Genomic DNA, 13356 nt, shown 5'->3' with positions numbered 1-13356 from the left:
AGCTAAAAGCGGCCATCACTCAGACTGTGGACGCACCTCCATTTCCATCAACGGTCATGTGGAGTTCAAGACGTCTTTCGTTAAAGACAAAAACCATGCCCCTTTTTCTCTGAAGGAAACCACTTTAGTCTCATAATCAGACTCTTAATAGTCAGATGTTTTTTCTTCGCGTAGGGCATTTTTCCCTATAAGAAATTAGACTTTATTCTTTGAATACTACAAATGTATTCTCATAGCATATCGTCCCCCTCTTAAAATAATGGCCTAAGTCACTTTTTCAGAACAACTGAAACACATTCTGATCTTATATGTATTAACAATTTCATTTCAGACGTAGAATTGAATGATCTATTTCACAAAACATACAGCTGATTTTACCAGAGGTGTCCAGCATCTTGAGAAGATGGGCAAAAAATAATAATTGTGTCAAAATATGACTTAGGCCATTATTTTAAGAGTCTGACAATAAAGAAATTATAATGTGGCCGGAAGCTGATTATTAATTAAGTTTGCTGACATCCACCCCCTCCCCCCAAAAAAACACATTTGTAGTCATTATGTCATCATATGAGTGAATATTGAAAAAAAAATTGACAATCTGGAAAGTTCTCACTGAGACTTTTAATTTGATGTATGACTTGATATGCTTTAGTGTAATTACATGTTTGACCTATTAACCAGTGAACTTTGACTTCAGGCAATCTCCTTAAGGTCAAATTTGATTTCCACCGAAACGTAATGAGTAGATTGTCTATCTACCTACTATATTTCCTGCAAGTTTAAAGACAATGGGATGAAAACTGTGAAAAAAAAGAATGATTTTTTTTTATGTAGCCTTTTTGACACTGCTGTGACCTTGACCTTTGGCCTTCATGATTTGGTATTTACAAAGCTCTAAAACTAAAGAAATAGATTTCGAATATCCCGCGTTTTGGTGCTGAATTGTATGTGTGAGGGAGTCAAAGGTGTCAAAAGCTACATGTTCTATTGTTTTTAAGTTAGGTGTTCAGAAACAGTTCATTTTAGATGTCTAACATGAGTTTAATCTTCTTGAATAATTTTAGCCAAACTCCTCTTCCTGGCCGTGAGCTCATTTGTCACCGTGCAGTCGAATGATTACAATGATGCGGTCGCTGTTGTGCAGTGAGCTTGCATTTCCTATTTCATAAATCACTCTGCTGCTTTTCTGATGCATTCTGTCCTAGCTTTTAACCATTGTTCCCGCAGCCTTTTTCGCAAGTGCACACAGGAACGCTATATAGGCAGTGTGGTGACTCACCTGAATTTAGAGTGGATTCACGCAGGCGGTACAGGACAGACGCTGATTTGTCGGCGGTGTCACTCTCGCGGGGGGGCCTCGGTGGGTGTGTTAAAAAAAAAAAAAAAAAGGCAACCTGCCGATGTGGGATTGTCTCAGGTTTCATTTTTTCTGTAATGGAAGTCAGCTGTGGCTTTGAAAAATAAAATTCCCTCCTCTCTCGGGCAGCCGGTAGCCATTGTCAGCGTGGCTTCCCACAGGGAGGCGCTCCAGAGAAAACACAGGGAGCAGGGGAAAAAATAGAGGAATTCGAAGGCGGCAGGCCAGCATAAATGTAACGTTCTTGCGAAGAGACACGGGTCAGTCAAAGGACATCTGAATAAGCAAATAAAGGAAATATTTAGACATCCACAAAAGGGGCATTTGCATTTCCATAAACGATTGAATTTATCCGTTGAGAACAATTTTTCCCACAGAAAACTAATCCATTCCCAGGGATCATTTTAACATTCTTAAATGTCCAACAAGTGTAGAAATAAGTTTTGAGGTTGCTTCTTAATCTGACTGACTGTAAAAGAAATATATGTACCAGAGCATTACGACTCCATGTGATCAGATCACTGTCTGGAGGCAAGGTGTAGCAGTATGTGGCTCTGTTTTAGTCTGACAGTGCAGTGGTTGAGTACAGTTCAGTTATATTTTCCTTTCAAGTAAAATACATTTAATCTACAATCCAGTTTGTTTGCAAAAAAAATAATACACATTTTAACTTTTTCTCAGAAAAAAATGATGTGGACTTTGTTTAATGATGTGTTTAGATTAACCTGCAGCTGGCCACATTAAAGAGACAACTCCGGCTTTTTTTTTTCTTTTTACAAGGTTTATCAACATATATAAGATATTTAAGATTCTCATCATACATGCCATTCTTGTTTTTATAAGACTGTAAAATAAGTTGTATTACTTCTGGAGAAGACAGTATGAACCTTAGTACACTCTAGAACAGAACAAAAAAGACAAAAAAGAGAATGACTAGTTAACTACTAAAATTTTAAAAAATATTCTCGTTCATCGCTAGCCATGAGGCAAAAGTATATTTAATTACAGTACATTTAGTTGCGTGTTGGAAACACTTTTTTTTTGCTTACAGCAGGAGTGATTGAAAAGGTTAATTTAGACAAGCCTGTGGACACTTTTTCAAGTCACTTGAGGCCATTTCAATTGGTGTTTATTTTTCTTTTCAACATTCTCATCCAATAAAACAAAAGATGAAACTCCGTCATAACGTAAAAAGCGCATCGGCTGTATCCATCAGAGGTTGAGGTAACAAGTGGTTCGGTCCAAGTGAAAGTGAAATCACCATTAAAGAAGAGTTGACACAGTAAACAACAACGGAGGGATCATTCGTCTTGGATTGCATCAAAGTGGAAGCAGGAATTTCTTTCAGTTTTTTTTTTTTTTCTGGACCCAGAACTGGTACACTTCTCCCTAGTAGTCTTGGATGAGCACCCCCTGCTGCCCACGTGATGAATCTTCACGCCTGCAGGAACAGATGGCACACTGGCTCAGACGTTTACCACCTCTGCTGTCGTTGTGTTTTCTCAAAGGTTTCGCTGCCTCTTCAGGATCGTAGACTGCAGTCATGTTGGTTTGTTGACTCACCCTCCGACAGCGCCTCCGATGCTGCGACAACCGCCCCCCCCCCCGGCCCCCACCGAGATGTTGCCTCAAAATCAGGCCGTGTTCCCGGCAGCTTCTATTATTCAGCACTACTCCACAACAAGTAAGTTTCCCCTCTGCACCGCAAAGACACAGAGGAAGACGCACTGGATGACGCAGCTGTATGATTATGCTGCACATTCATTCATGCTTGTGAGTCGAAGTAACCACACTGTGCAAGCTTGTGTTGTCTGGACACACAAGGTCCACTTGTGAAAGAGTACTACAACCCTAATCCCGAAGCCACCCCAACTCCGACCCTAACCCTTATCCCCTAAACCCAACCCACGTAAATGAAGTATTATAACCCTAACCCGAACCCCCCCATTGCCGACATCCTAATCTGAACCCACCGTAATTTACTGTACAGTGTCGTAAACATAGCGCCGTAAATGCCCCTGATATTACCTGACTCGTATTATTTATATTTATGTTAGTGATGCAGATGCTAGATCGTCAAATTTGCCTGAATTCTAATCTTCAATTATAGTATACTGACAATTCTTTCTCTCTTGTACTTTAAATACACTTCCTTTGCGATCGTACACACACACACACACACACGTAGAGACATACTCACACACAGTCATATCACACATCTAAATAGCTAAAATGATGCCGTTTAACTCTAATTGCAGGGCACATTAAGCTCTCATCAGTTTTGCAGTCACATTTGGCACATGCCGAGCCTTTCTCATACTCTTTGAACCCCAGGGCCAAACGACTTGGATGTTCTTCTCCTGTGCCAGCTGCCTTCTTTGCTGCTTTCTCTCTTAATTAAAACTCACAATAAAACCTCCTCCTGTTTGTTACGAAACACTGCCCAGCTTCAGATGGAACATACTTCATATGCAATCTTTTCTAGCTGTGTTGTGAGCAAATATTATGTTCGAAAAGAAAAGTGACACATTCACAGGGGGAATCCAGCATGTTTAAGAAAAAAAATCTATCATTTGAGCACCTAATTATGGCCTTTTCATGACAGAATAGAATGATTTTGTGTCAAATTCGATTGTTTGTCGACTTTTTGTGAGTGAAATATTACAGTTTCAGTAGAAAAGTATAAGCATTGCTGACACCATTGCTTGACACTGAGTGTCAAGTCAGACTTAAAAAAATAAATAAATAAAATAAACAAATACACCTCTCCGCTCTTCACCCTTCTCTCCATGACGTGCGGGCACTCATGGCCGACAACGAGGCGCGCTAAAGCAACCATGCCAGCCAGAAGCCCCGCTCCACTCACAGGTTATCAGGTGCCCTCCTCACTCTTTCTTCCTTCTCTGTGTAACATGCTAGTACTCATCGCCGATAACAAAGCGCTCGAAAGCGGCCACGCCATTAGAGTATCCAAAGAAGATGCATTTTCAAACAAAGGGACTCGAGTTCTTGGTGAAGGGGTGACTCACGCCGGATTCTCGAGTGCCTCACTGGGTGTTATTTTAGCCAAGCCCCAAGAATCAGGAAAAGTGAAATGGTGATAAACAGTTTAACGCTAGCTACACGTACAGTCATGTACATGTGTAATATATTTAGAAACAAGTCTATATATATATGTATATTTCTTTTCACTTTGCAGGGTTTTTAAACTCCTTTTCCCAATACGTGTGTTCATATAGTGTTCATACATTCCATAGGAATCAGTACAGTATAGATTTGACAAGAACATAATTCACATCCAAGGGAGAAAAGGTCAGTAAAAGTTGATTAGGTTTTTGCACCTTTGGACACAATCGCCCTCTTAGCGGGTGTCGAGTGAACCCTGAGCGAGGAAGGTGGCGTCGAGGTTGAAAATGACAAGGGTGGGAGGTGGGGGGAAGTCTCGAGTGGGAAGGCGGGGGTCAGGCAGAGGAGACGAGGAATGCATTAAAGTGGGAAAAACAAGAAATCCGAAGAGATGATCACGAAGAAACATTGAGGGGGGAAAGAAACAGCAGGAAGCTGTCCGAGAAATATGCTGCGTTTTGATGATGATGCGAGAGGAGGATGATGAGGGGGAAGTCCAAAGAAAGCACAAGACTGATGGGAAAAGAGGCTGAGAATCTTCTTTTCAAGTCCTCGCATGTTGTCAGCTGTGTTAGCACAGCGGGAGATCGGCGGCTTTGAGCGAGTCTGTGGATGAGGACGCCCCGGAATATGCCAGGCTTTCATATCTCACACCGCATGCAGGTTTTGCACTGTTAGGCAGAGGTTGCATAAGTACTCCCACTCCGTACTTAAGTAGAAGTACCGGTACAGATACTTGTTTAAAAAAGACTGGGGAAAGTAGGCAACACAACACCTGTATGTTAAAACATCGTTTCTCGTTAAAATAAATGGAAATGCCTGTAATCCAATCCTGCCTCCCCTAAAATCCAATCAATACTTTTGTAGTGACTTGTTTTGTTTTTTTAAATGGAAATAAAATGTAATAACTCTACATGCGATAGCTTAGTAAAAGGAAAAAGTCCTACAGCTCGTGCATCATGATCAATTCCTTACGGCACCTTGTGGTGTGCACAACTTGGCCATCGGAGGGGCATTACAATGCAGACACAAATGAAAAAAGACTTTCACAACTACTGTAAATGACCCATTAATAGCAGCAATATTCATCATCTTTGCAGAAAATAAAGAATGGGAAATCATATGTAAGTCTTCTGTCGACATATGTTGCTGCACTGTTTGTGTTCAAATACCCGTTGAATGAAGCACGATAACAACACCATACTGGAGATGCTATTTATTTGCCTGTCTATGGCATTCCCCATTATGTGTCAGCATTAAGATAGCACACCTTGAGGGAAAGTTATGTGATTGTTTTAAACTTGAACTGGTAGCGGCAATAAACAGCTTCAAGCCTCTTTAATGAAGAATTGTTCACTATCTGCCAAACTGCTCCTTGTTGTCGAGTGAGCTGCCACCAAATAGTGTTTATATCTCCATTTTTTGTTGTAATTCAAAGTTTAAAAAAAACAACAATAGGCCAAATGACGGCTCGTATCTCAAAAGCTTGAAAGTATCTCAAGGCACAACTGTGCTTCGTTAATTCCCACCACTGCTATGATGCCTGGATGTGAAACACATGCATAGAGGGCGAGTCTGTGTTTGTGTTAGTGTACGTGTGTTGGTGTGTAAAGGCACTGAAGGTTGTAACAAAGCAATTTGGAGCTAGATTAAGTTTCAGCCATAAAACAGATGATTCCGTCACAGCGGTGGCTAAATTGAAAGACTCTATTCGCCACTGCTTTATTAAAACATTAAAGTGGCCAACCTGCCGTACGCCGTGCAAATGACGTTCTGTTAGGAACACATTAACCTTGATGTATGAGGCCGTGTGTGTGTTTGTGTATGTGTGTGCGCACGTAGAGACGTGGGACGCTCATTCCTCAATCGCTTCTATGCAGTCAGACACCAACGACGATTAGCGTTCCTCTCCATGTCATCCTTCTTCTTCTTCTCCACCTTCCGTCTTTTACTTTTTGCAACATAAAAACACGTCCGAGGAGAGACACCAACGACATAATACAAAGAGATCACCTTATTTTTTTTTTGCCCTTTGGGACCACTTTAGTGTTGATGTTGACATATCATCTCATGTAGTTTATCAGTGATTGTGAAGTGTGGTATGAGGACCACTGTTGGTGCGCTTGCGCCCACCAGAGGTACGCGAATGTATCACTGCCTACAGTTCAATTGTATTTAACTTTTAAGATGAAAATAAAAAAAATATTTTTGTTTTTTTTGGGGGGGTTGTTTTTTTGGTTTGTTTTTGGACTCGTGTTTTCTTTCTTTTTTTTTGCACAGGTATTTTGCCAAATGACTTTTTTCAAACCATGGGTCCTAGGAAAGTGCTGAGAAGAAGAAATAGATGATATCCATTGAATTAAAACTTGAAATTGTGGAAAACCATGAGCGAGCGAGCAGTGCGAGCTTCTATGATATGTGCTAAACTGAAAGCGTAGTCCATAACTTTATGTATGTTTGGAAATCAATTGTCACCCTGTTTGTAGTCCAGCAACTCAATTGTGGATTATAAGTGTTTGTGTTTTAGACAAAGCTTGAATCGTTAGGCAAGACACATTTGACTAAGCCTGTTTTATTATAGATTGATCGCTGTAATTGCTTCGGTACAGAAGGAACTGGTTAGCCACGAAGTTACGTCTATGCAGGTTCATTTCTGGCTATTAAACTGCTTAGTCGGCTCATCATTTCAATTATTGCATCACTCATGGCTCTAAGACCTTTGAAAAAGAGTTTGGGAAAATTAACCATAGTCATTTGCTTATTGGGAAGCAAGCAAGATGGTGTTGTTGTTGTTTTGTTTTGTTTTTCTGAAAAGTGGTCATTTTGGCGATTTGAGGCCGGACAGCAACAATATAACACTTCAGTCCACATTTCCCCACCTTTTAAAACAACTGCAGCTTCAAACTGTTCAGCTAATTTGGGATATACTATAACAAATCCCAAGATTCCCACATTTACGCAATAAAATTCTCAAAAGATATTTTACCTTTGTAGCTCCTTCTTCCACATTTCTTGACATTACTTGTCCACAAGTCTCATTTCTACATTTCAGCAATTCACTTAATTACACAGCATTTCAGTTCAGCACCATCTCATCAGCATTCACACAATTTCTACAGGAAGCGCATTATCTAGTTGATGTAGTGTTCCCCCTATAATATATCACCGGTAAAATCACATTGAACGTTCGCAGCAGTGCGTGAACTCCACGTGGACGTTCTTTGGCGAACCTTGAAGTCATATAATGTAGAGTAGCCAGACATAATAAGGCGGTAATGTTTTTAATGGTTTAGATTTTCCAGTGAACTCCCTTCACCCCCCGAGCCTGACACGCACACACGCGGTGCTAATATTGCTGCGTCGTGGCAGTCATGTGTTTCTTATTGAGCGCTGTGTAATGAAGTTAGCCGGCTTTTATGAGCGTGCTTGGCAATAAGACGATGTGATTGAGAACATGAGGACCCAATCTGGCCTCCAAATAAGAGCGGCAGTGTCGCCTTCCAGCACTGTTTTGCTTTCCTGCGCTGTGCAAACATAGCCAGGAGGCTCATCTGTGTCTCCGGAAAGGGTCCCATTTCTCTTTTTTTTTTTTCATTTTGAAATTCTTTTATCAAATGTTCCTAGAATGTTTTACATTTTCTACAGTTAGAATGTTTGCACTAAGCGCAACCAGTGTGTTCATGTTTGAGTTATGATGTTTCTTCTTTCTATTGCAACACCATAAGTGATGGCTGGATGGATAAGTAGATTGATGACTGAAAGATGGATGGACGGACAACTGGGTGGATGGAAGGTTAGTTGAATGAAGGCAAGATTAATGGTAGATAAATGGGCTGATTGATTTTTGGATTGATGGATATAGTGATGGGTTGATTGACAGAGAGATTGTTGGCTACATTAAGGAATGGTTTGATGTGTGTGTTGATGGAAGATAGGCTGGCAAATTGATGCTGGGTGAAAGTGTAGATTGATGGCTGAATGGATCACTTGATACTTTTCATTTTTAGAGATTGCTAGATAATTGGGGATTGGGTAAAGTGATTATGGGTAGATGGGCCGATTGATGGGCATATTGATGGATGGTTGAATGGGTAGATTGTTGGATGATTGAGAGAGAGATTGGCCAAGTTGATGGGTGGATTGATGCATGGTTTGATGGTCAGAATGGTGTAGATTTATGTGTCGATTGATAGGCAGATTGATTGCTGAATGGATCCAGTGATGGTTATATGGATGAATGGTTGAATAGATGAAGTGCCATAAACATATTGCATCTCAGTCAAATGTATTTGCTGTGACATCACAAGTCAAAATGGAAGAAAATCTGTCCATTTTCTGAAACACACACACACACACACACACACACACACATAGCGCCTTTTCAGGTGGCTCCTGGTATATTCCTGAGCCAGATGGGAATTTGTAGTGCCTCCAGCTTGTTGCAGGGCCTTCCCGCTGTTCTTGAGCTGGACACGGAAAATGCCCGCGAGGAACACTGGGCTGGCACCAAGGATGGGCAGCTTCTTCCAAATGGCCTTGTTCCCTGCTAAGACAGAAGGAAAACTAGCCTGTAAGATGCCTCACCATTACATACTGTTTGGGTCAAATTTGACCTGTTTTGACACTGGACAGCAATTTTTTAAATATAGCTGAAATGTCATGACCTCGTTCAGAAATGTCAACTTTTCTGGAAGTGACCCAAAATACATAACATCAGTTATAGATTTACCCTCATGTGTTAGATAAAGAAAATGGTCGTATTGGTAGGAAGCTTGAAACATTGAAACTGTAATTGCTATAAATGTGTTTATTTTTATGGGATAATGGTACCTGTTCAAAAGGAAGCTTGAAACAACCGCAAAGACAACACCCTGAAAAACGGAGGCGTCGACGTTGGTTATGAGTGTATAGGCCATTGGGCTCAAAAGTTGTGGTCAAAATACGTCCTCCACATAGAAACGAGTGGGAAGGGTGCAGTACCCCATGTCCCCAGCAGAGGGTGCACTACCTAGATGGTCGAGGTTAGTGCGAAGGTATGAGAATTTGCCCAGAGTATCTGTGTTTGGGGTTAGGATTTCAAGGTTAGTTGGCTGTGGTCGTGCCCACAACGGTGCAAACCCCCCTTTTTAAAATACGGTGGCTTGCTCGCCTATTTATATTTTTTCTTTGACTTTTAGTCCACAATTCAACCTTGGCAGAGGTCTGCGCTCCACTGAGGGACATTGTCGTTGTAAACTGTCAACGAACATGTTGCTTCCTTCACTGCACCAGCGTCCTCTTCCTCGCTCTCTCTTTTTTTCCTCCCTTTCTTTGGTTTAGTTGTGAGCGACTGTCGACTCCGATCAGACACGTCGGGCGGAAGGCGGGCGAGCGAGAGCAAAAGAACTGCGCCTGACCTCTTCCTCTGTCTTGCACCATTATGGAAACAGCGCAGCGACGGTGACGGCTCGCAGCGGGGGGATCCAACTCTTGGGGAGCATTGTGTAAAGGCTAATTATTTCGTCCAAAAAGGGGGAAAGCAAAAAATGTCAAGTCAGTACTTTTTCCCCGCTAAACTTTTTAAAGGAAAGGCTATTTAAATGGACACTTCGGAGCCACCTCATCCATAAATACATCGGCCAGAGTGCTCTTAATGGCGTATGTAAGTGACATAGTGCTGCTCTGAGAATGAGAACTGTGCATGAAGGAGAAAAAGAAGAGGAGGAGAGGTCATTAAAAACATTTCTTTTGGGTCGCAGGCGCATTTCGGTGTGGTTATCATACGAGGGGCCACCGAATCCCCCTCCGCTCGGCTCTAATAGGGACGCTAAATGAACTGTGGCCGACTTACAAGCTCCCAGGGAACTGGACAATTACAGTAACAGACACACACGCGGCCCTTTCCCTTTATGCAAGATGAGTCTTGACACACATACATTATGCACAATTTGACACTTTTGAAATATAAATAGTACACACAGAGAAGTCGTTCTGTGGCGCACATACACAGTTTACAATGATATGCTGGCAATGCAATTCTGACACATTTCAATTCATGGTAAAAAAGTATTGGGACACACCAGAGAGCTGATAACTTGAGAAAATGAACAATATGATTCGTCCTTCCCTGTTCTCGCAGTTTTGCCTTTCATATATGTTACTAAAATATTATCTCAAAGCAACACTGTATACTGTAAACTGAAGTTCTCAGAATAATCAGCAACAGCTCCTGACATCACCCACCAGACCACCCCCCTTAAAGGCACACATCCAACTCACTAATGCAACAGTAAACATGGTTTTATAAAGTGTAATAATACACTTTATAAAACCATGTTTACTCCCTTTACATTCTCTTTTTTTGTGCTTTCTCGTATTTTTAGGCAATATAGTGTTGGTTTTCTGAATGAAAATCATGTGCAAAGCAATTATAGTTTTTTTTTTGTTTAGTATTGCCAACAATTTTGTTTACTGGTTGGCAGTTAGCGTACTGTCTCACGATGAGATATATAAGCCTTCATGGTCTGTGAGCAACATCAACACGTGTCAAAGTTTAGAGGCATGCAGAAGCCGTTAACAAAAAAATGTGATTGCAGCTACAAGGCACATTTTGGCAGTGAAATATTCTCTGTGAGCGGAAAAGCAGAAGAAAAAGCAGTGTCGAAATGCGATGTAAAAAGGTGTGCTGGCTGCATGCAGGAGATACTCTGCGGTCCAGAGAGAAGTCAGAGTGGTTGAAATTGGTGTGGAAACACAATCAGCCGCCAGATTGAGACCACCTCTGCTTGTTACCTCATCTGAGCCCACCTGTCCTTCCTCCTTCCCTCCCTCCATCCCTGCCACTGCTTGCAATCCACCCCAGTCGGTCTCCCCCTTGAAAAGGTGTTACACTTTTCGGCATGCTGCCTCCTTTGAAGTGCAGCCATCGCATCCTCTCGTGTCATCTGCTCGTCGCCGCCTGCCTTATCTTCCTCGTCCATCTTCATCATCTTCTCCTGACGCCCATCTCTGAAATCGTTCCTTTTCTTAGGGCGGGGGGGGGGATCTCTTAACAAGATGTCTCTTTTGAGGTAGTAGTTTTCAGTAAATGGCCTTTAGGGGTTTAACTGGCCAACAGGTACTGTGGCAACAGATTACGTGCGGCTAAATGTTTGCTATTGAACTAAAAAAGAGCGAAACGTACAAAAACAATGGCTGGAGTACTTTCTTTAAAACTCAAAGAAAAAAACGCAACGAAAAGCATCATTATACCGTATTGGAAGATCTGAACCTGTAAGAATGGCTTTATATTAGCCAACAGGTTAACCAAAAACCAAATTGGGAATTACCCATCGCATAATCAGTTCAAAGTCTCTGAGTCAGCGTGCCCTGATCTGAGCACGGGACCAGCTGGTGAAAATCAGCCCCATAGGCAGGGCCGGCCAGGGAGGAGACCAACCCACATTATGTTTAGATTTTGAAGACAGTATAAATGTGATGGGGTGCATGTTAGACCGCGCCCCTTTTCTGCCCTCGCCCACCTCAGGTGAGAGCATTCGCGAGGATGGAAAAGCTGTCCAGATCTGATCATTGTATGATTCCTGAACTTCAGAGATGGTAAAGAAAAATGACGAGAAAATTCAATCGATTTGTGTGAGTCTTTATTTATACTGGGTACCTTCTTGAAAGATAAAACAAACACGCATTGAGTAAGTAGTTGTTTTGTAAATTGCTAATTGGGCTTATGGACTGGAGACCTACAAAACAAAAAAGCATCAATCATGGAAACATGCATGATAAAAAAAAATTCAAAATAATGTGAAAAATTTACAATCACAAGCTAAGTATATTGCACTCCGAACATCTGCTTTAACAATGTCTCCTCTTTCTTGTGAAGAGTAAACATCTTAAGAAAACGATTATTTGGATTGCAGAAACGTTTCTGTGTTTTCTCCATCCTTTTCTTTTTCTTTCTCGCAAGGATTTTTGGGGGGGACACGTCAGTCACAAACACACTCACTGTGTCTTGACTACCGCGTGGGATCTCTGCACAAAATCTCCAGCTGTTATGGATGATGGAACACTTCACTTTTGTTCCCTCCATGTGCAGGTGATCTCCCTTGGGAGCATTGCACCAGCAGGTGGCGCTTGCAAAGGGCGGGAGGTGGGAGGTGGGGGGCGGTTGGCGAGAAGTGCATTGATGTATGGCACAGACGGGGGAGGGGGAGATTTGGGGTGGGTTTGGCGGGGGTGAGATGATGACAAGAGGATGAAGAAAGGGAGGAGAAAGTTGGGCCCACTTCAAAGACGAGCACTAGGGGGATTAAGAAAAGAACCGGCCCAGTTCCGGGGGGTCTGGGTGGGCGGGTTCGAGCCACAGGAGAGATGGCGAGGGAGGTGGACTTCACATATGTTCGACACTCATCCTCATCCTTTTCTTCTGGCCACTTGGCGCATTTTCTAATCCAGGGGTGGACAAAACCACTCTGTTTTTTAATCCGGCCCAAGAGTCATGTAATATGGGTTGAAAATTCACCAAAGGAAATTCATGAAAAAAAATCATACCGCATGCATTTGTTTTTATTTTATTATACAATTGCTGAATTTATATAACAATTTTAATTTACTTTTCTTTTATTTATTTATTTTTAACTATGAACAAATAACTCGGCCAATCCATGTGGTCCATTTTCCAAATTCAGTGTGGCCCTTGAGATGTTTCCTTCCTGCTTGTGCCCATCTCATTTGCATATTGCTTGATGGCGCTGTTCCAAAACACTTATCTCCAACCGGCACCGACCTCGCGGGACAGCCCAATTAGAAGGCACGACTGTGACACGCGATTAGGTGACACTCCAGATGGACATGTGATTTACACCGCCCCTTGTGGAGACACCACTTTGCAAACTGGAAAA

The 13356-nt window shown here is 41.9% G+C and overlaps 1 long non-coding RNA gene across 5 annotated transcripts in view; it reads left to right on the top strand.

The window, feature by feature from the left end:
* Positions 1-13356, top strand: part of LOC147139941 (uncharacterized) — a 396230-nt gene that overhangs the window by 306010 nt on the left and 76864 nt on the right. For all 5 annotated transcript variants that reach the window (XR_015088785.1, XR_015088783.1, XR_015088784.1 and 2 more), the window contains one exon: positions 2866-3041. This is a non-coding gene — a long non-coding RNA (uncharacterized LOC147139941). The remainder of the gene's footprint in view (positions 1-2865; positions 3042-13356) is intronic.

The sequence above is a fragment of the Filicampus tigris genome, chromosome 11, assembly GCF_054856515.1.
Source record: "Filicampus tigris isolate MCC_2025a chromosome 11, RoL_Ftig_1.0, whole genome shotgun sequence".
Lineage (NCBI taxonomy): Eukaryota > Metazoa > Chordata > Actinopteri > Syngnathiformes > Syngnathidae > Filicampus > Filicampus tigris.
Note: the sequence above shows the minus strand (reverse complement) of the source record. Positions and strands in the feature narration are given on the sequence as shown.